General features: G+C 28.7%; 1 protein-coding gene across 3 annotated transcripts in view; it reads left to right on the forward strand.

Annotated features, from left to right (window-relative positions):
• The first annotated feature begins 1,298 nt into the window (after positions 1–1,298).
• The window catches only part of LOC126838076 (pyrokinin-1 receptor-like), a 40,615-nt gene continuing 20,131 nt past the window's right edge, over positions 1,299–21,782 (forward strand). For 2 of the 3 annotated variants that reach the window (XM_050572185.1, XM_050572187.1), the window contains exon 1: positions 1,299–1,543. The gene's annotated coding sequence lies outside the window, so the exon portion shown is untranslated. Of the gene's footprint in view, positions 1,561–21,782 lie in introns of all 3 variants that reach the window. The other variant, XM_050572186.1, reaches the window with a different exon arrangement.

The raw sequence follows: 21,782 nt of genomic DNA on the forward strand, positions 1-21,782 counted from the left end.
AAAGATAATATCTTACAAATTATAAATCAAAATAAATAAATTTAATAAAATACTGATCGTTATTATTATGAATTATAATAATACGGTTCACAAATCACAGATATGGTATTTAAAAATATCATAAATCATAAGGTATGTAATCGCAAAGATATTATTAAAGTAATATGTTTTTTAATATGGTCATATAATAAAAAAAACATTACAGTGGGGTCGGGGCATGGTGGGGACGAGGAGGTCGCAGGTCTACAGTCTACAATTTTAAACAAACGCTTCGAATCTGTGGATAGTATGTTTAAACCGGTATAGTCCAAACCAAGCACAGTAAGAAAGTATTGGACGTAAGTGAGTAGTAGTAGTAATAGTAAGTGTATAAGTAAGGAAAATTCAGTGTTAACAGATAACAATATAAATATCGATAAAATCATTGCACCTAATGACAATTATGTGCTTAAAAATTATTTTTTAGTATTAGTGTAGATACGATTAGGGTTGATAGCTGTCTCTAAAAACGTACTGCCATAGTTACCCATGTATTGTAATTAACAACATGATGAAAATGTTTTTCATTAACTGTTGAGAATAGTCTATACAAAATTAGAACGAATTATAAGTTGAAAAATATGTTTATTTGTCTTTTGTTATTCTCCATTTTGAAGGGGAAGGGACGACATTTTTTAATTTTTGGTCACGCAGATCTCTAAAGCCGATGAACGAATTTTGTTATTTAGGGTTTTATTAAAATCGCCTTGGCATGTAGAAAAGTGCAGTGAAGAGTTTTAGAATTTTATCTGATATAGTTCATTCATAAAAAAACCTTTAAAATTGTCTAATATTATAAAAACACATTTTTTCTCCTATACTTTTCGAATTAATTGCTTAATAACATTAGATAAATTTAAAATAGTATTCCAAAAATTAAAAATCAAGAAAGTCTACATATCGGCCCCGACTTGACGAGCGTTTTCTTTTTACAGAAATGTATTGTCGTCTATGAGAACACAGCAAAACCGTAATCACATCTCATATAATATATTACCCTAAATTGATAAAATTATACACAATATATTACAGAACGCTTTCACTATTGTTTTTGACAACGAATTCGAGCAAACTTTAGGACAAATTCCAGGCAAACGGTTGTGGGTCCGACTACAACGTAGGTTCGACCACAACCTATATACTTTGATCGGGTTCCGAGTGAGGCTGAAAATAATAAAGGAGACCACTCGGTTCCCTCTCCGCGTAAACGCTGTATGCACGTGTTCGCCGCCACCTTTTCAAGTCAGTCGGCAGTTTGCTTCGCACGCGGACATCGGCCGGTTCGTCACCAGCCTACACCACACACACTACCGTGTCGGTCGCCCGTCTTAAGACGTCATGCCGGATCAGTGTTGAGCTACTCACCGTACACAAACCGTCGTTTGTCAAATCTGCCGTTTACCACGGACATCGTTCGACACGTGTGACTGTATAAACGACTTGCCTACCGTAAGAAATACCGACGAAAATTCATTGAATCCGTCACAGCCACGTCGTCGTCGCCGTGAGTACACAAACAAAGTAATATTTTATTCCCTTTAAGAACACGTTGTACCCCCTATTTGTTAAAGCGTTAAGTATGCGCATTTTTTTGCAAAACCATAATATAAAGCTTAAGCTGTAATAGTGTGTGATTATTAGTTCAGTACTTAGGACTCTTGTTTTGGTAGTTTATTTGTTTTTCGGATTACCCTAGCATCCTTGACAGCGGTTTCATCTAAACACGTTTACACGCATCAGACAAAAGTACTTTTGTAGGGATTTTAGAGATAAAACACCTATAACAAAAAAGTTAGAGGACAAGATTTCCAAAAAACCCTAATTTTCGTCAATAATAATTTGATGAATGCAAAAATAGATTTTTTTAACGTTTTTAATCTTTGTACTTTTTATTTAATATGAATAAATCTTGTTCTCTGTCTTTTTTTATCATATGTGTTTTTATCTCTAAAATCGTTTTGAAAGGTACTATTGGCTATTTTGTGTTAACGTATTATTTAGGATATTGTTCTTACCTTTAAAAATCATCGACGAGATATCCTCTTTAAACAGAGTGGCACGTGTGTTTGCGAATCTACCTCAGGGGTAAAATAAAATGAATTTAAATTATTTACTTTTAAAATTAATTATGACCGGATATACACAAGCTCGCTTAGCACCGTCAGACGTTTTCAAAATAAAAATATTTTATTAAAGGCATTCTACGTAACCCGACCTAATCCGTGAGTTGCTCTAGAATGATAAACGAAATTTCTGAGGAAAATCGTGATTTTCCGGGTTTTTTGGACATAGCTCAAACATTATGCCTGACCGGCTCAATCTACTATTTGCGCTATTATTTTTAGTTTATAAAATTTGCATTTTGGGAGCAAAACTTGAACAAATCAATTAGCGACTAAGTTATATTTATAGTCACGCCTTCATAAAAATAATAATTCATAATAAATACATAAGGTAAAAAGAAGAAACTTTAATAAAAAAAAAAAAATGGCTTCTAAGCTTCGAATTGAAGCTAACAACTATGTATAGTTTGTCAGAAAAAATATTACTCGATAATTATCCAAATCCGCGATTAAAGTGCTACCCATAAAGTTATTGTCTCAAATAGAATATATTTTTGAAAGCCTTATTTCGACAGGTTTTAACAAAAAAATTAGGTTCTTGAACCTCTAGTTTGTGTTTTAGACAGCCTAAATAATAGAGGTAAAAAAATGTGTATTTATTTATGATAAGTAGGGTTGCCGACGTACATAAATTGTGACCTTTGCAATACATATTTTATACCTTCTATCTACTAAATAATATACAGCCAATACCTTATATCATACTTTCCCCAAAAGCGTCGGGTCGTCTACCTTAATGATCTCCAAACTTTAAGTCGGTACCGTCTCTTTTTTTATTGCACAGTATTTCATACTCCTTAAAACCTTTAAGCATATTGTGAATACCTTAACAGCCAAATGATTTCAAAGCTAACCATGGCTCACGTTTCAACACTCATCCACAATAAACTTTTATAGTATTTTTTTAACACTATAATATTATACGTCTCATAAAAAATTCCATTATTAAACCAGAAAAGGTAACTTGTTTATCTAGACGGAGGCTAACTCCAATACCAGTTTACACATTTAAAAATTGTAAACATCATAAAATATTGTCTACTACTAATTTTATAGAAAAAAAATGTTATTGTCCAAGACAAGTTATTAATATTAATATTAATTACACAATTATAGTTAGATATAATTATTGCTATATTCTCCTCCATATGCTAATACGGTTACTACAATTCATTAGGTAATAAATAATATAATAATAATAATACATATTTAGTATTTTACATAATCTTAACAATATGTTACTTGATTTTAGCATATAATCTGCTAAAAGAAATCAATATTATGATAATAACTCATTTTTTTTTTATTAGTTTATCTTCGTACTTAATAAATATTGTTTACCGGTTAGTGTGTTAGGTCATGATTAATAAATCATACAAACTATTAATTCCATATAATTATAATTCGTAGTGTTGTTACGATATAGTAATTATTTTCGTTGACTATTGGATAAAGTGGGAATAACCTTTTTTTGGTAAAACTATCTTTTATGTTTATTAAATTTGCAGTAAAATTGTACACAATTTATTATGTTACGCATAAATTATAAAAATGAATATTAAAAAAAAACTGTGAATAAATATTATGTTATTTTTTTTTTACAATTGTATCGCCTTCGCGTGAAGTAAATCTATCTGTGTAGCTTTCTTCATTAAACTAGATACAAAATGTTAAGATACAATTAAAAAATTGTCAGCACAGCTTGTTAAGTTAGCTAACTCCATCGATACCTCATAAATGTGTAGTAGAAACAATTGTTGAACTGATCTTAAAACATGTGCAAAAAATCCAAGGCAAGTACAGTGAAATCGAGGTGGCAACTTGATCATCAGTCATTGATTCCTAAAAAGTATTACATTTTAACCTTTAAGTTGCCAAGGGCTAGTTTTTGAATATCAAAAATAATTAAAATAATAGTACTTTTAGAGTGGTCATGGAATGTCATAAATAAAATGTATCTTTAGAAATACAATACCAAGTTAAGGGTTAAAGTGTTCCTTTCAAGAGAATGCTCCGATACGAACCTATATATGGTGAAAATAAGTACGACGGATACATAACATTAAAGAGGCGAAATTAACTTGATGATTTCACTATGGTGCTTCGTCGCTGTTTACATGGCTTTTTTTCGACTGATCACATCAACTAAAATTTTTTTATCTCATAAAAAAAAATTTTATCATTTAAATAAAATATTCTGTTAAAAAAATATGTATGTTAAAATATCCAAAAAAATTAAACGCTAGCATATTACATATGACTTAAATGAAAACAAAAACAACGCACTAATCTTAAACAATTTTTTCAATTTAAATTGCATGTACCTATAAGTGATATTATCCAAAACCATTTTATAACTTATTATAATTTCTAACAATTAATATTTATTTACGTAGTACCATATTTTAAGTATACAATTAGTTATTTTATATACAAAAGTGTGTATTAACGTGTAATAACGTATTAAAAGTGTGTATTTAAAGTGTAATATTAACTAATAGTTCACTATTAGTTAATATTAATAATCCTAATGAGAATAACACGTAGATCTATTTTGAACGTTCTTTTTAATTGGTATAAATTGAAAGTAATTAAAACGTACAAACAGTATATAATGTATAAACGTAATATTTATAATTAAAAATCAATATATGTACATATAAACTTTATTTAAACAAGCACAAAGTATCAATACTTATTGAAGTAAAAATGAAGAGTGAAAGTGTCAAACGTTCCAAGTGCCAAAGTATAAAAATTGTACTTTATAATTTGATTTGTATTTTATTTATTACCGGAAACAATTTTGTAAATTTTTAGTAAAAAATAGTTAATTATAAAAAAGACAATCATACTTTAAACTCAAAAAAATGTTAAAGTGTTTCCGGTAATGAATAAAATACAAATCAAATTATAAAGTTCAATTTTTATACTTTGGCACTTGAAACGTTTGACACTTTCACTCTTCAAATATTGTTTTAATATTAGTTGTATTAAAATGGCGTCAATAATACATTTTGGATATTTATTGTAACTAATAAGTTATTAATAGGAGTATCAGAGTGAAAACAAAAGAACAATATGTATAATAAAAAAACAATAATTTCTTATTTGTGTCTAGGCAATTATTCTAATAGCAATATTAGTTAAACAGAGTGCAGTAGGTGTACAGTTACAATTCAACAGCTTAAGCATAAGTTGTTGTGAATCCAATATAACACGATTCAAATTACAGCGAGTAGCATTTACGATGAGAAGTTACTTTAAATTGGCGCAGGTAAAACTTAAGAGAGAATTATGTTGTACACAGTGAATAGATGGCACCAAAAAAAAACTGGAGCAGTTAAACCCATTCTGTTAGCTGTTTTCTTGTTTTGTTCTGTTATGTTTTATATAATATGCAACTATAAATTGCTTATCTGGAAAAAACACATTTTAAAAATCGACTATTCACTTCTAAGCGTCACTTAAAAATTGTTCAACTATTTTATTGAATACGAAAGAAAAACTGATAAATTAATGGTGTTTTTTTTTTTTGACACAAGTCAATTTCTTTTCAGTGAAAAAGTAACATTAGTACACCTCTGTAGAAGTAGGTAAATTGATGATTTTTGTCATGTGTCGTTTTTCTTCCGAATGAGCGACATCTGCTTGTCTGATTACACAATATTTGTGCATGGTCTCAGTGAAATATGTTTTAGTAACATACTTACATCCTATAATGACTAATGTATTATAAAAGACAAACACTTAAATATATATAATACATTCGACCAATACGAGTCTTTCAAAATATAACATTACGAGGGTTAACTGGTGCGCCTTGGTATGTAACAAATAATAGCCTACACAAAGATTTAAACATCAAAACTGTCAAAGAACTGGCTATTTTACACTATTCCAGATTTCACTCAAAACTCACAATAAACACAAACTCTTTAATTAAACGAATGTACCCAACTTCAATACCTGACAACCCACCACGTCGACTTAAACCCAACTGGAACCGTGACCTTTTGACATAACAAAATAACGACAACGATAAAATCATCACTAAAATACAACTATAATAAGACTAATAAGGTGTTAACACTGGGTGACTTCCGTAAACGTTACTAAAGATATGTAATATAAAATGTCAAAAAAAAAACTTATTGTAAATTTATTATGTACAGATTGTTGTTTCTAAAAAAAATATACATGTATATTTTTAAAACTACAACTTTATTGAAGCCATCTATGTGATGCCAATAGACACAACATAATAGATGTTAATTTCTTTTTTTTTATACAAACCAGTAATAATAAAGTTTATAAGTTTAGTGGTGTTAGTTTTATGTTAAGATGTTTTTAGACGTTTAATTTAAAGTTAGTTATCATACTACCGAATTATGTTATAATTGTTAACAAAGTCCGTTAGCGTTAAATATCTAGCTTTTACTTTCTTGAATTTTGAAAAACTAATGAAGCATAATAATTGAAATGAAAAAAAAAATATTAAAAATTAAATTTTAGCTAAAGTTTTCTTTAGCCACGCAAATCTCTGAAACCGATGAATGGGTTTGTTATTTAGGGTCTTATAAGAAACACTTTGGCATGTAGAAGTAAATTGAAGAATTTCAGAAGTTCATCTGGTAAAGTTAAATTACTACAGAGCTTTATAGTTGTATACCATAAATACATCCCCCCCCCTAAATTTTCATACTTTATAAATTAATTGCTCAATAATAAAAGATGTATTTTAAGTAATTCTCCAAAACGAAAAAATAAAGGAATTGCCGAGCCTGACTTGGCAAGTTTTTTCATATATATAAAATAACCTAATCGATTTATATTTCTGAAAAGCCGTCCGACGTAAACACGGCATGACAATAAAATTGTATTACATCCAGAAGAAAAATTATTAATAATACTACAAAATGTACCATTTACATAATCATGTGACTGACGTAGAGTGCCTTTATGTAGGTAGATATCAAAAAACTATGTGACATTTTTTAGGATAAAATTGTTGTTCTTAAAAGAACAAAAGAAGAACCATATTTTATTCACACACACTGCTTGTACTAGTGTTTTAATATAAATTATTCATGAGGGAAACTCGATTTAAAATAATAACTGCAATTTAGCGTTTGTGTGTGCGCATTTCTTTTGTTTTGTAAATGTAAATACAGGAAATAATTCTGTAGGTACACCGAACCAGACTTTGTTTTTCCTATTAACAGCCAAACGAATAAAATAATTCAATATAGCCGTCTGGGAGTCACTGGTGTAATTATGTCCAAGTTTTATGCATGTCGTGTCCAAGTAATTGACAGAATGATTACCTACGATAAACATAAAACATTTACAAAAAAACGTGTATGTGTACAAAACAGACGATATAATCAAATATAAAACCAAGTTTTAGTACATAATATCAATATTAACATGAGCTTTCCGAGCGTTCTTGTAATTTTTTAACAACAGGTTATGTCGCAGGTTAACAACTGTGCCATGTCTTCTATGTAAATCTCAACGAAATTAAGATAAAAATGTAATTCAAAATGTTTAGCAAAATTCTAAAACGTAAAAAAAATACTAATATATTATCTTGTTGTCAACAAACTCAATAATAATAACTTCAAATAATAACCTACATTATTTTACCAATTATCAACAGCGACAAAGACTGATGTTTGTTTTTAAAGTTAATTAAATATGTTTACAATAAAAAAAACTTTGATAAATTAAAGATAGTTTACAAAACAGCAGAGCTAAGCAACTGTGTTTTACCCACAGTCAACCGTTTAACATTATGATTAACTTAGTGTTATTTTTATTCTTGATCAAATTTCGTATAATTGCTAATAATACTTCGCTTATTAATTGATTTGACAATGTTTAAGCGAAAAGAAAAGTCAGTTAAAAACATTTTAAAGTTGTGTTAAGCCTTTTGAAGCGATATACAATTTTGTTCTTGAAATGAACGAAAAGTTTATTACCATTCCAAGAGTTATAAATAAACTTGAATGTTTTTAATTGACATTCCTTTTTGCTTACAAGTTTAAATTTAGTTAAGCTATTATACTTTTACACTAATTAGCTATCGCACTAACCATTCGCATCATCATTTGTTGTAGTTATAACGAATAATGTAAACTTTGGTTAGGTAACGTTTTTTAATCCTTTTAAAATAGGTCAATATTTTTATTTATTGATCTATTGTAATATATTATAAAAGGTAGGTTTTTCACCGGTCTCATGAAAAAAAAATAAGTTTACAGGGGTTTACTATAGTCTATCCCTAAATGAGAAAGTTGCTCTGCTCGTGCATAAAAACTTGCAAGGTATTCCCGGCTAGGTTATCGTTAGCTTATTGTTTATTTTGAGTATAGTTGTTTGGCCTCGGAAACCTGCAATTCAATTTTAATTTCACTGTTGAAATTCAACTAAGTTCCATTCCATATGTGATTCGGTCACTAATAATTTAGTACACTTTACATTACATTACCTGTCATGCAAATTGGATGTATTGACGGCAGGCGTAAGCAGGGCAGATGTTTATTTTGGATGGATATAGTTATGGTTTCATAAAGAACAAAGAATCTTTGTACGAATTTAGAAGTCTGCGAAAAACTTAACTCACTGCCAGTGGACGATAGCCTAGTGTGTCCGAGCGTGAAAATCCTATTCCGTTGATCACATTCTGTTTACAATTTAAAAATAAAGAAAAAATTATAAATAAATATATCTCTTCTTTTTTAAATTTTAGACAACATATCATGGTTTACACGTTAGTTTATATAAAAAAAAATCAATGAATAACAAAATACCATCACTATAATAAGCTACGATGAACGAATACTGGTTTCAGTCGACAAACCGGAGAAACGTACATTTTTTTAAAGTATTAAAAAGTCTTCAAGGTGGATTCATCTGTAGGCTGTATTCTATGTTTTTGTACAACCACATCACATTACGTGTACATCCGTCACGGTTCCAATTTATTCTCTTTTTTATTTTTTCTAATTCTTAGAATAATAATAAAAAAGTCTAAATTTAAATAAATCCCAAACAGTCATGGCATAACGCGAACTGTGGCTGGCGTGTAAGAGATATGAAACAAAGAAACGATATCTATCTCGTTAATTATGCGCCGTCAAGGAAACAAAAAAATGATACAAACAGAATACTGCATTCAAAAGAACAATAATAATAATACTATTTGTCCAAGCACAACTCTAATTGCTATCTGATAAAGACCTTTATACATATTATAGTTAATTATAATTTATAATCAAACAAATAAACGGTTTTCGGTATTACTTATCGCAATGTTGACATCCTTGTGCCATATTCTCATCTTGCCGGTTCACATGTTATTTTATTTCCATGGTTATTGGCATACTATATAATTGTTTTTTCGAGTCAAGAAGGAATATAAAATTATAAAATTAATTTATTATCATAACGATATATTAATGCACAGTTTGGCAAACTTAAACACTTAATATTTTAGTTTATCTTGTGTATTCATTTTGAGCGCAATTTTAATAATAATATGAGAAATTCTGAGGAATCATACCGAGGAAAAATAATTCTTCTGTTTTAATAGAAACATTATTGGTTATTGTTTCAATTTTTTTTTTTTTTAATGCTTCAAACTACGTTTATTCAATTATTTAACTTTTAATATTGAACGGATCCGATCTCCGTTGCAAGTGGCTAATATATTATACCAAAGAGATTTTATAATGTTATTAAGCATTACATCTTTTTTTAAGTTGAAAAAATATTTATCTATAAAAATGTTGCCCTCTAGTTTTAGATATGACTTGTAGAGTTGATGATGATATCCTTTGTAAACATAACCATTAAATAATACTATGTGTTTTGTTATACTTTTATGAAAGTATAATATCATCTCAAATAAATGTTGATGTAGTATAAATGATTATATTTCTCTTAAACTTGAGTTATTGAAAACACACTGATATATTTGTTCGTACCTAATCAACGTCCTAAACAACATTTCAAAATAGTTTTTCACAAGACAACAACTTTTTTTTTATTAAAGTTACCATTTCCCGGAACAAACTAATTACGCGATTGTGTCTACAACTAAGCCGATTGGAACAAACGTAATGATTGGGTGACGTGACTATAGTCTATAAAATGGCAAACTTTAAAAGATAAGAACAAATACCATTCTATTGTAGAAAACCTCGATTGTATCATCTGTATAACTTAATTTTCCTTAACATAAAAATATAAAATAAGAGAAAATACTATAATTTTGCCTAGAAACCATGTGTATGATGGAAAATATTATTATTTTAATATTATAAATATTCACTTGGATTCACATTTTTTATTACTGGATATAAATAATTTTATTGATCATAATATAAAGATATTATATTTTGCAAACACACAAATATTTACAGAGTAGGCACTCCTCTCTTGTAGTTAAAACACAATTTAACTCAAACGCAACATCGTTGTTCAAATTTGCTTAAACAGCCTAAACACGTATTAAGTTTTTATTATGTTGATTTTACATCCTCTGCTAGTTGTAGTACTTACTGTATGGTGAAGACAGGGTTTCAAAACTTTGTTGACATGCAATCAATAATGTAACTGGAAATTTCATATTTATTAAAACTGTGTTAGACAATTAACCCGTTTTAACGGTCTTCTTTTAGTAGTTTATAACCTGCAAACCACAAAATCATTATAATATGTCGTTTTCAAGCATTCCATTACGTACTAAACGCATAGTCATTTGCATGAATATTCGCCAAAAGCTATATTGTCAACAACATTAAAGAGTTCAATATTGAACCTACTTGGTTATTAAATTATATTAAACAATTTTATTTCGCTACCGTGAATTGTTTATAACCACAAACTAAAAACAATGTTAGAGAGCTAAAAACGGCTATGGTCATTAGTTCAGCTTTCAACCCTCAATCTACCCTACTCGAATTTAGACCACTTCCCTACTCGACCTGTTTAGTGTGTTTATAGTCGTTAATGGTTTACTTTTCAGTTGTCACATTGCGCGTTTCAACTTAACATAGTTGCCGGTACTTAGGAGGTTTATAGCCTTGAAGTTTAAATAACTGGGTGATTTAATAATGAAAATGTCCTTTATCCACACTTTGAGCGTTAGCCGTTAAAAAAATTAAATTATGTATTAAATAACTTCCTTGAGAGCTAAGTGCGCAATGTTAAAGTGTACTATTCTAAGTTTACCATAGTTAAAACTTATTTCATTACTAACCTACGATTGTCAACACGAATGAATCTAATACTTGAGAATATATTTTGCAGACGGCCCGATACTAGTTAAAAAATAAATTGCTATGGCCATTCTCGGCAATTTAGCTTAACATTTTATTTAACACTTCATAGAGTTAAAACATTTTTAGTATTATTAGACTAAAGTTAATTTTTCAGCAAAACAGTTGAGAACGGATATTAAAGAAATATTTGATTATTGAACTTGGCATAGACACAGTAAAATATATGTTTTATACAATTAAGAATTTTCAACATTATATTTAATAATATAAAATTCATATTTTGATCAAAGGTTTATAAGATGAAAGAATATCTTTATCCGTGACTTTATTGATATTATTTGCCGTGGGATATTTTTTCATTTAGGATTTTCATGGAAAACCTAATTATAGAGCATTTATTTTATGCAATATTCAGCATGTTACTTAAAATACCATAAAATTAAAATCTATACAAATCTGATTGCAGTTTGAGTACCGTTTGAGATTTTCATATAAGTTTCAGATGTCATAAAGACGTCAAAGTCTAAAAGAAATAATCCAAAGCTAGTCGATAGCTATAAATAAACGTTGGCAATATTAGAATATTGTGAATGAACCTTAATCGTTGATAAATTAAAAAATAGGAAGCTTACACATTATTTTCGTGTATGAATTACAAGACACATTTTAGTGTTTTATTTATGTCTTATGGCCTATGAAGTTAAGTTTGTTGTTACTTGAATTAAAAGTAATTATGTTACCTAATCCACGGAAACTCGGTTTGCCCATTGGAAACGGAAATAGAGGAGATGCGTGATGCAGCGTAGTAGATGAGTTGTTGTCTATGGGTAAATTACAAAGCAACACATATACTATTATTATAATGACCTACAATATATAGTAAGTGACAAAAACAAGAATCAAACGTAAAATAAGTATACACAGTGGTATATGAGCGAATAAAAATTCCAATATTGTGACGCACACACACACTAAATATTATAGTTTAATCGAAAATAATATAATCTAATTCATGAATTTCAATTTAATATTGACTTTATTATGCGTATCACTTGCCGGACTCAAGTTTGTATGCTTTTCGATGTCTCTTTGAAATTCAAATCGAGCCGATTCAATTTGAGATTTATAATCCAGCTCGTCCTATGTATACTGTACGTTCATTGAATGCATATGACCTTTATCGCATGGCATATTATTAATTTAAAAACCAAAAACTCGATCACGATTAAAAAAGCAATAATAGAATTTAGTTTTCAAAAGAACAATAATTTCAATGACGTATTGGCTCTTTTCATGTTAGGTGAATACGAGACGATGATTTGATCGCCTCACGCTGCGACAGACATTCGTTGGAATGTAAATAATATAAACCTGTGTGGCTGCTAAGTGAAATATTTTTGATGAAAAAAAAATATTTAAAAAAAAAAACCCCCCGAAAAGATGAGTTTTTTTTTTTGAATTTTGGATATTTTGTTGAAACCCGAAAAATTAAAATCCCAATGCAATTTATCATCAAGGTCAGCCATATTTTTAAAACAATTTTCATCAAAAACGTCTTACTTAGATGCACAGCTTTGTATTTATAATATTTTTAAACGGGTCGAATGCCATTTTTAACTTGCCGTTAGACCAAACTAATTTACATGATATTATTATGCTCCTTTAGCTAGAGTGATGCAAAACAGCAACAATAATTATAGATATAAATGAGTTTTTATTTTCTAGTTATTTTTTCTCATATATATATATATATATATATATATATATACATAAACGTTGCACAATTGTTATTTTAACTAAAAGCCGTTCGTCAATAATGATGTGAAAATAAATAAAAACGACAATATAATCTAATCTCAGATTAAATTTATCCAGGATTAGTTGCGCTAAATCCTGAGCGCTAGATATATATTTTTAGCTGCGCGCTTACCGTTTACTTTTAATAGGTTTTTAGGTCATAATGTCGTGTATTGCGTTGATTTTAAAGAATTCTTATAAAATACTCTTAACCCGCAGCTGTTGTCAATCATTTAGGTCTAATGGCCAGACGATTCGCCCGCCAGGCGTGGCTGATACATACAATAATAATATGTACTAAGAGGTGATTTCCCGTGTAGTATACCGCAAGCAAGAAACGCTCGTCCGGACCAGTTTATTGTTTTAATGAAAACCCCTCCGAGCTTACAATGCGGATTTTCGAATCTATTTTTAATCAAACAACCGCCAAAAACCGAGTAGATCTCCTATTGTTGTTACATTATAATTAATGGAAATGGCGAATAGAGTTACATGTACCTCAATTCATCAGTACATCGCTAAGTTGGTTAAACGCGTCGACTCAAATAAAACGTTCGCCGACATTTTGTTAGTCGTCCATCAGTTTACGACTCACAACGTTTTAATCTTAAATTTAAACCAAATATAAGGTCCATGCAAAACCAAGGTATCATAATACATTTTTTCAAAAATAATTTTTGCATTACTTTTGAGTAAAAATCGTACAACCGTATACCGTATACGTTTTACTTACTTGATTTTTAAAAAATAATATACATGTATTAAAATTTATAAAATGTGTTACAATGGTTACTCAAATCCTTTGCTATACACGATTAAAAAAAAGAGTTTAAATAAAATCGCCCTTTCCTTTAAAGCGTTGGATCCGCCTCAGATGTATGATTTTTAAATATTAAAAATGAGCCGGCGGTATTATAAAATATAACAAAGTATGTAAAATTTGTTGAAATGCCTAAAATGATGTTGAAGCGGAAAGTTTCAAATAGTAATTTGGAATATCTAAAGAGAAGTATTCATTAATTTGAAAACTAACAGTTTGTAAGCCAAAAGCTTGTAACTTAGTGAAGTTATTTCCTTATATATATAAAAAGAGAGAGAGTATTTATGATATTTCAATTTTAGCGGAAACAACCGAAAGAAGAACGATTTCATACAAACATCTCAACAAACAATAAAGTATTTTTTCTACTTTTTCACTACGAAAAATAAATATAATTACTTGTTTTTAAAACAATCAGTCTACATTAGAACATACCATCAAATGTTCCATTTACTAGTACGAAAATCAACAATAAAAAGTATCAGTTCACAATACTATGATTCGTTTTATTAGAGTGAATTATAACTGAATTGTATATAGTTACATAGTTACACGGTCTTTATTATGTATTGGAACATAATTGATATAATTAAAATAGTTATTCATGAAATTCGACGATTCAAATAGAATCGTGCATTAAAATGGTTGAATTTTGAAGTGAAAATAAAATAAAGAGACAGGAAATTAAAAACAAGTTTCATCATAACAATGAAAAATAATAAGGATGTCACATTTAGGTCCATCGTGTAAGTACATCATATTTAGTTCGTAACACATAGGAATTGAATTTTGTGTAAATACACTCTAAGTATGCGTCTAGTGGTTTTCAAAAATTATGCTATGGAAGATCATTGTTTGTTTTTGTGGAACCGACATTTCTAATAAACTCTAGTGCCCTTTCGTAAAGATGTTTATCTTAAAACAACAATACTGGCTAAGTATTGTCTATTTCACAAAACGGGTTATTTTAATATTCCATATTTGTCAACAATAATAATGCGTAGTTATTATTATTAAAACTAATTTGTCTGTTTTACTTTTTCTTGTAAAATTTAACGTCGTCCAAAGTTATATTATTAAACAAGTTTTGTAACTTGGATTTCGTGTTTTATTTTTTAGAAAAAATATTTAATTAATTACTTTACACTATCAATACTAATTGAAAATTAGTTTTCTTTATATACCTATCTATACCAACAACTCTTCACTGTGTACTGGATAACGCGAGAAAAACAATGTATAAAAAAATATATATATTTATAATAATCAAGGTTGTTTTTAAAAAAACCAGTTGCATTTACATTGTTACATAAATCGTTTTAATAATTTTTTTTTTCAATGTCAAACCCTTTTAAATATTTAATAAAAACAGATCCTGAATAGTTATTTATCTGAAAAGATATATTATTTATGTGTATGAAAAAATCCGTCTCTTTTTTAATAATTCCGATAAATAGGAATATTTGAAAAATAGTGATGATAAAAGTACTAAAATATTATTGAGATTAATTAATCGTTAATTAAAAAAAATAGATATTAGTATGTAAATGAATTAACTATTCGAAAAAAAAAATTACAGGATACGGTATTATTTGCCAACAACACCCGGGTTGAGCAAACTTTTAATGTCACTAGAAAAATACTTTTCGGTTTGACTAAATATAGCGGAAACCGAAAACATTTTGGCTACCGTGTTGAAAGAATAACCACACACGGGATATGTTTTTATTATCCTTGGCCGATACAACTGAAGAATACTCAAAATAATTATGATTACAATATTATTATGTATTTTGACGCGGAAACGACAAAAAGAACGAATACAGCCCGCATAACATCAAAAATATCATAATAATTCAGCTACAATCTATTATTATGATGTAACACATATACTTTTGCTATAAAACCTAAAAAAAAACAATGTGCATTTTGTGGCGACGGTGATAATATATCTAAAAAATTGAAATTTAACAGGGTACAATATGCGACGCAACACTTTGGTTTGGTATACACAATTATTATATAATCAAATACAATTTGCACAGCACAACAACAAGCAACACGGGTCCGATTTGTTTACTTTTTTATTATTCATTTTGGTAATACCAAAAAAACGGAAAATTATCTTATTTTAACATATAATTATTTCAACTATTTCTGATTACTTTGGTAATTTTCTCGAAATTTTTATGAAATTTTACCTATTTTTTTTTTAAGCGTTATTATAGACAACCCAGTTTGAAATTTACACATTTTATAAAAAAAATTATCTCAGCTTTCTGAAAAATATATTAGAAAAATTTCTAAATTTAGGGCAACACGAAGAATCCAACTTTTTAGATTATAAACTTAAGTTTAATTACTTTCTGTTACTGTTTTTACAACAATGCCGCCATTTTCCGCGTTTGTCGAGTGAACAGTTTAGCCAGAATAAAAGTGAGAATTTCCCTACACCTATCAATTTTGCCCATTTCTCGACCATATTTAAGATATTGGACATGATGTTATCTCGTCCCATAAGGGTCCATGTGAAAATTGGATAGTTTCTTTTCTGTTTATTCCGTGGTTTTACTATGACGTGAGCCATCTGGTTTTATGTAATCTGTGAGAATACATTAAGTACTAATACCACAGATTAAATAAAACTAAATATAACTGCATACCAGAAGGATTATTTTTCTCATTTTTTGGTCTCACTGACCTGATATTATTAAAGTTGGTTTACATTTTTCGATTTTTTTTAATCTGGTTTGATCTGTGCTAATACTTATGATGTTTATTTGTCAAATGACATTTAAGTGTTTACGACTTGACTTCCAGAATCGCCGAGCTACCAAGTCGTTGAACAGAGGGGCCCAAGATGATACCATCTATACAACATGAACAATAACAATATTAATATTATTTTGTATGTGTCACGTTGACAAATCGAATTACGACGTTAGTGTCGTCGGTCGATACGCACGTCAATACATAAACACCGTTTGATTAGGACACCACAACCATATTAATTATTATGTTAACATAAAAAATATAATATCCATTTTATCTAAGTGTCGTTTCGATTATATAAAATTACTTGCTCTCGTTTATTCTATTAAAACCATCATAATGTTAAACTCACCTTGAACTTCTTCACAATAATTGAATACTTGTCCGACCGGAATAATATTGTCGTTTGGGCATCCCGTGAATTACGCACCCCGCTCTTATAACATACACTCAGGCTTATTTTTTTAAATTAAAAATACAGCTTATATGACTCAACCCGTTCCTTATGAAGGGTATTTCCAAATAAATAATTTTTTCCCCATTGAAATCGGTTGACCCGATAACATTTATTTTCTCAAACTAATAACTATTTATTATTTTGATTGCACAATATGCAAATATTAAATGTACTTGAAAATCCAGTTTTTTTTTACAATATTTGTAAGCAGAAAATTTGTTTGTTCGTTTATTACGAGTGCTGGCTTCAAACATTATTACCGTTCATAGTTCATACATGTAATTTATAACGAATCATTGGTTTTGAGAATATTAAAATAAAATTTGGTGACTTAATACTTCCGAGAATTTATAATTTTTCAGGTTTAATAATTGACAATTTAACTAAGAAACATAATAAACTAAAAAAAGGACATTACTTAAAAACGCACTTATGGTAATAATTGGTAAGTAGAAATGTCGTACTGATACTTAAATTATTTTTTTGGATGGACATATATTATACTCTACAAAATACATATGGTGTACAATTAATTTTTTTTTTTTAAGTAGTTTAGGTACAACTTTGGAGGTATCAATGTTATTCAAATGTTTTAAGTTGTTTCTGATCAAAACAAATAGGATTAATATTTACAAATACCTAAGGGTTTCGATATTGTTCTGAAATTTAATTAGGTGCGTTGTACCTACGAGGTTATGAACGGCTTTATACGATATCTCAAAGTAATTGACTCGGTGGTACAGGTTAACCGTTTATGTTGGTCACGATTCTAGTAATCTAGGGTCGAATAGCGATGCTACGATAAAAAGGATTAAATGACTCAACCTTGACATTGCATAGTATAATATCTATAGACTAAACGTCCTTGGCTGTGGTCACAGTACTTGTGAATTCTACGTCGTGGAACACTAAACACTTACAATGAGATCATGATTTCATGATAGGTACATAATAATATATGTATGTAGGTATTATTAGCGGTTAATGTCAATAAAATAAAAAAACCCACATTACTAGCGATGTAAGAAGCGAGAAATATCTTAACCGGAAAAAATTACATCTATCTTAGACACGAGAACAATAATTTGAAATTGAATTTTATTAAAGAATAACTTATGATAAGCGTGTCTATAGCTATATAATTACACTGTTGACAGGTGTCCGTGACCACATCTATCCGCAAATGCAATCGTTTTACATACCATTTTACAAACAAACAAAAAATACTATTAATACAGCCCAAAATTAAGAATGGGTATTTAGTTTTTATTTATATTATTGAAAAAATATACACTATAATTTATTATAATCTATGATACATTTTTGTTGCACTTTTCTCACACTATAAAAACATATATCTTTGTTATTTCATATTTACTCGTCACATTTGAGTGTCCTCAGTAATGTTCTTGACCTCAAGGATTGCCTAAAACAAAGGGTTTCGAATCATGATAGCTCATGGGATGTGGAACGTCAATTAATGTGTTCTGATCAAACAGATAAAGCTTTCTACTGTTTTGTTTTGGTCGGAATTTGAAAAAGCCCAAACTTAAGTAGGATTTAATTACACGCTTAACGAATTTAATTTAACTGTTAATTTATTTCAAGGCAAAAGTAGGCGAATTAGTTTTTTTTTTGTTTTAAATTTAAAACAGTATTGTCGTATGATTTCGCAGTGAGGTTGTTTCACAATGATGTGTTATTGTCATTAAAACGGTTTGAAAAATCGAGAAAAACCTTTAGAAAACAACAAATTGACTAACAAATTTAGAACTAAAGTACAAACATTTACTTATTAAATATTACTGTTTAAAATTCTTTGAGAGTGGTCAATTTGTATAAATTATTATTATTAAATAAATATTGAATATAGGGAAAATAATTTATTCTAAGTATATCTACAGATAAAACATTTTAAGACCTATCTAGAATGATAACTTTTGTAATGGGTATGAAACCAAAGAACCATTCTTCAACAAAAAAAATTGAATAAATATAAAAGATGTACAAGTGAAAAGAAATATCAGAGAAGAAATCAACAGACAGAGAGGAACACGTACATTTTCTTCCCACTATTTTAAACCGATCAACGTGGACGATAGAATTAAAATTAATGATATTTTTTATTTATTTATTCATAGATAGTATTATTCTTAAAATTGAAAACAACAAATTGTTTTAATTTCAATTACCATACTTACTTATTTTTTTAAATGAAGAAAGTAGTATTTATTAGCTTACAAACGATTTTTGTCGAAGGATTTCAAGTTTTGGAAAATAATACAATGCGAAGCAATGGCGTAGCTTGTTCTTTAAAACATCAGAAGATATCTAAATGCGTACAACGTTAGCTTAGATTTCCAATTAATGATAGAATGCAATTACAAATGTAATCTGTACTTAATTGTGTGCACAGTTTAAATAGTTGATATAATCTATTTAGCCATTACAGACACCAGACGTAGTATTATAATGTTGTTTATAATAATTTGTTTTTTTAGGATTCGACGGCGAGGTTATCAACCTTATATAATAATCATAGCCACAACTGTTGCTGGTACTGCAGTTTTAATCTCTTCTAGGTGTTTGAGTTATTTCTTTATTAATCTAAAATCCTTGGACTATAAATAAAAAAACCTTTATGCGTTGGCAATTTGTGTATGAAATAAAGTAACTATAAAGTCGTAAACCGTGATTGAGTATTATAAATTCCGCACAAATGTATAATTCATGTTTAGTTTACTGGCTTCTATCAGAAAATATGGTAGAAGACAAATTGCCCATAAAATGATCGACTTCAAAACGAATCGATCGCTGATATAGTTATTTTGTAAACCGGTTCATCGACCTTGGCATACAAATATATTCAAGTCGATAAAAATACAATTATACAAAAATTACTATAATTGTCTTTATAGACACACTATTTCTTATCATTTCAGCAATTTCGTTTTTTTTGTCAATTGACAATATTTTTGACTACAGGCCAATTTTACTCATCTGCAACATTTAACGAGGTTTTCTTTTTTTCTCAATACTACTAACGACAAAATAAATATTGAATCCGAGGTCAAGACTATTATAAATATGTGTGTAATGATTAATAAATCAAACGGTACGTTTTACGGCATCTTGATAGTATAATATGCCATATAATATGTTTATGTCTTAATCCATTTGGACTGCAGTAGGTCTTAAAACTTTCATCGCCTCCGCCATTAGGCCATTGGACCTTGAATGAGCGTAGAAAACGCCTACCGGAAATAAACTTTCAAAGCTTCCTCTTTAAATCAATTTCTTCTAATCAACTTCTTTTAACCTATAAAACCTACAAATGGTTTATTTTATAAATACTAAAAACACAAAACTTTGCAATTGGTATTTTAATTTGCATTATTATTATTATCACAAGTTCATTGGTCGAATATTACCTCTACAGTCATAATACGTAGAAATATTATTGTTTATGCAAGTTATTCTGATAATAGCTTCAAAAGACAAGAGGGGTAATTTAAAATAAATAGCACAAATGTAAATACATGTTTTCATATAATAATTAACAAACTTTTTTAATTCGAAGCTTTTAATCATATTATGTTGTTTTATTACAAATAACACAACAATATTTATATACATTCCTATAATTTCTTTTAAAAAAACCAACTGTTTACATATTTTCCCCATTTCTTTACAAATTCCCTGGAATTACATTTATATACTATATTTCCATGTTTATTAAGGTAAACATTACAAGGAGGTTTTTTTTTATATAATTTGTAAGTTTTACGCGTGTTTGTACTGTTGAATATACTAAAAACTTTTATTACGTTAATGTAAAATACTAATTTTACTTAAAGTTACACAATGTTTCGTTTTGATGGAATGCAAATTTCAAATACAAAATAATATTATTTTGATACACGTTAAGTTTTATTGGCAAACATTTACCCCAAAATATATCATCAAAAACATTCTGACCGAAACGGGTAGTATAGTTATATTGAATTAAATCTATATATGTATTTAAGTAGTTTCTTTTGGTAAAATTATATACCCAAAACGAATCGTTTAGAGTATGGCTCGGGTCCTCTATACCCTTATTAAACCGCCAACCCACGTGTTAGTACATTTATTACAGACATTTACACAAATTCAAATGCAAAAGTATAATATTTTAACAACCTGGACATTTTTAAGGACCTCACATTTATTATTAAAACCGTTTTTAAAACCCTACACAACTGCGTAATCGATGAAACTAATTTTTGACCTCCGGATCATCTAATGACTTTATTTTGTTGCAGCCATTGAAGTTGTTTGTTATCTAATTTGAATGGTGTAATTATCAATTGTCTCATAAATTTACAGACCACGTTTAATTATTCGTAAACCATATTAAAATCGCATAATCACTTAGACTATAGTAATAAACCGTACATGGATTGGAGAACCAATAATCGATAACCACGCTGACTAGGTGTTGTCAC

This window comes from Adelges cooleyi, unplaced genomic scaffold (assembly GCF_023614345.1).
Source record: "Adelges cooleyi isolate 19-005CV unplaced genomic scaffold, UGA_ACOO_1.1 ACOO_flye_CR_arks_rails_tigmint_CR_PRNA_30, whole genome shotgun sequence".
Classification (NCBI taxonomy): Eukaryota; Metazoa; Arthropoda; class Insecta; order Hemiptera; family Adelgidae; genus Adelges; species Adelges cooleyi.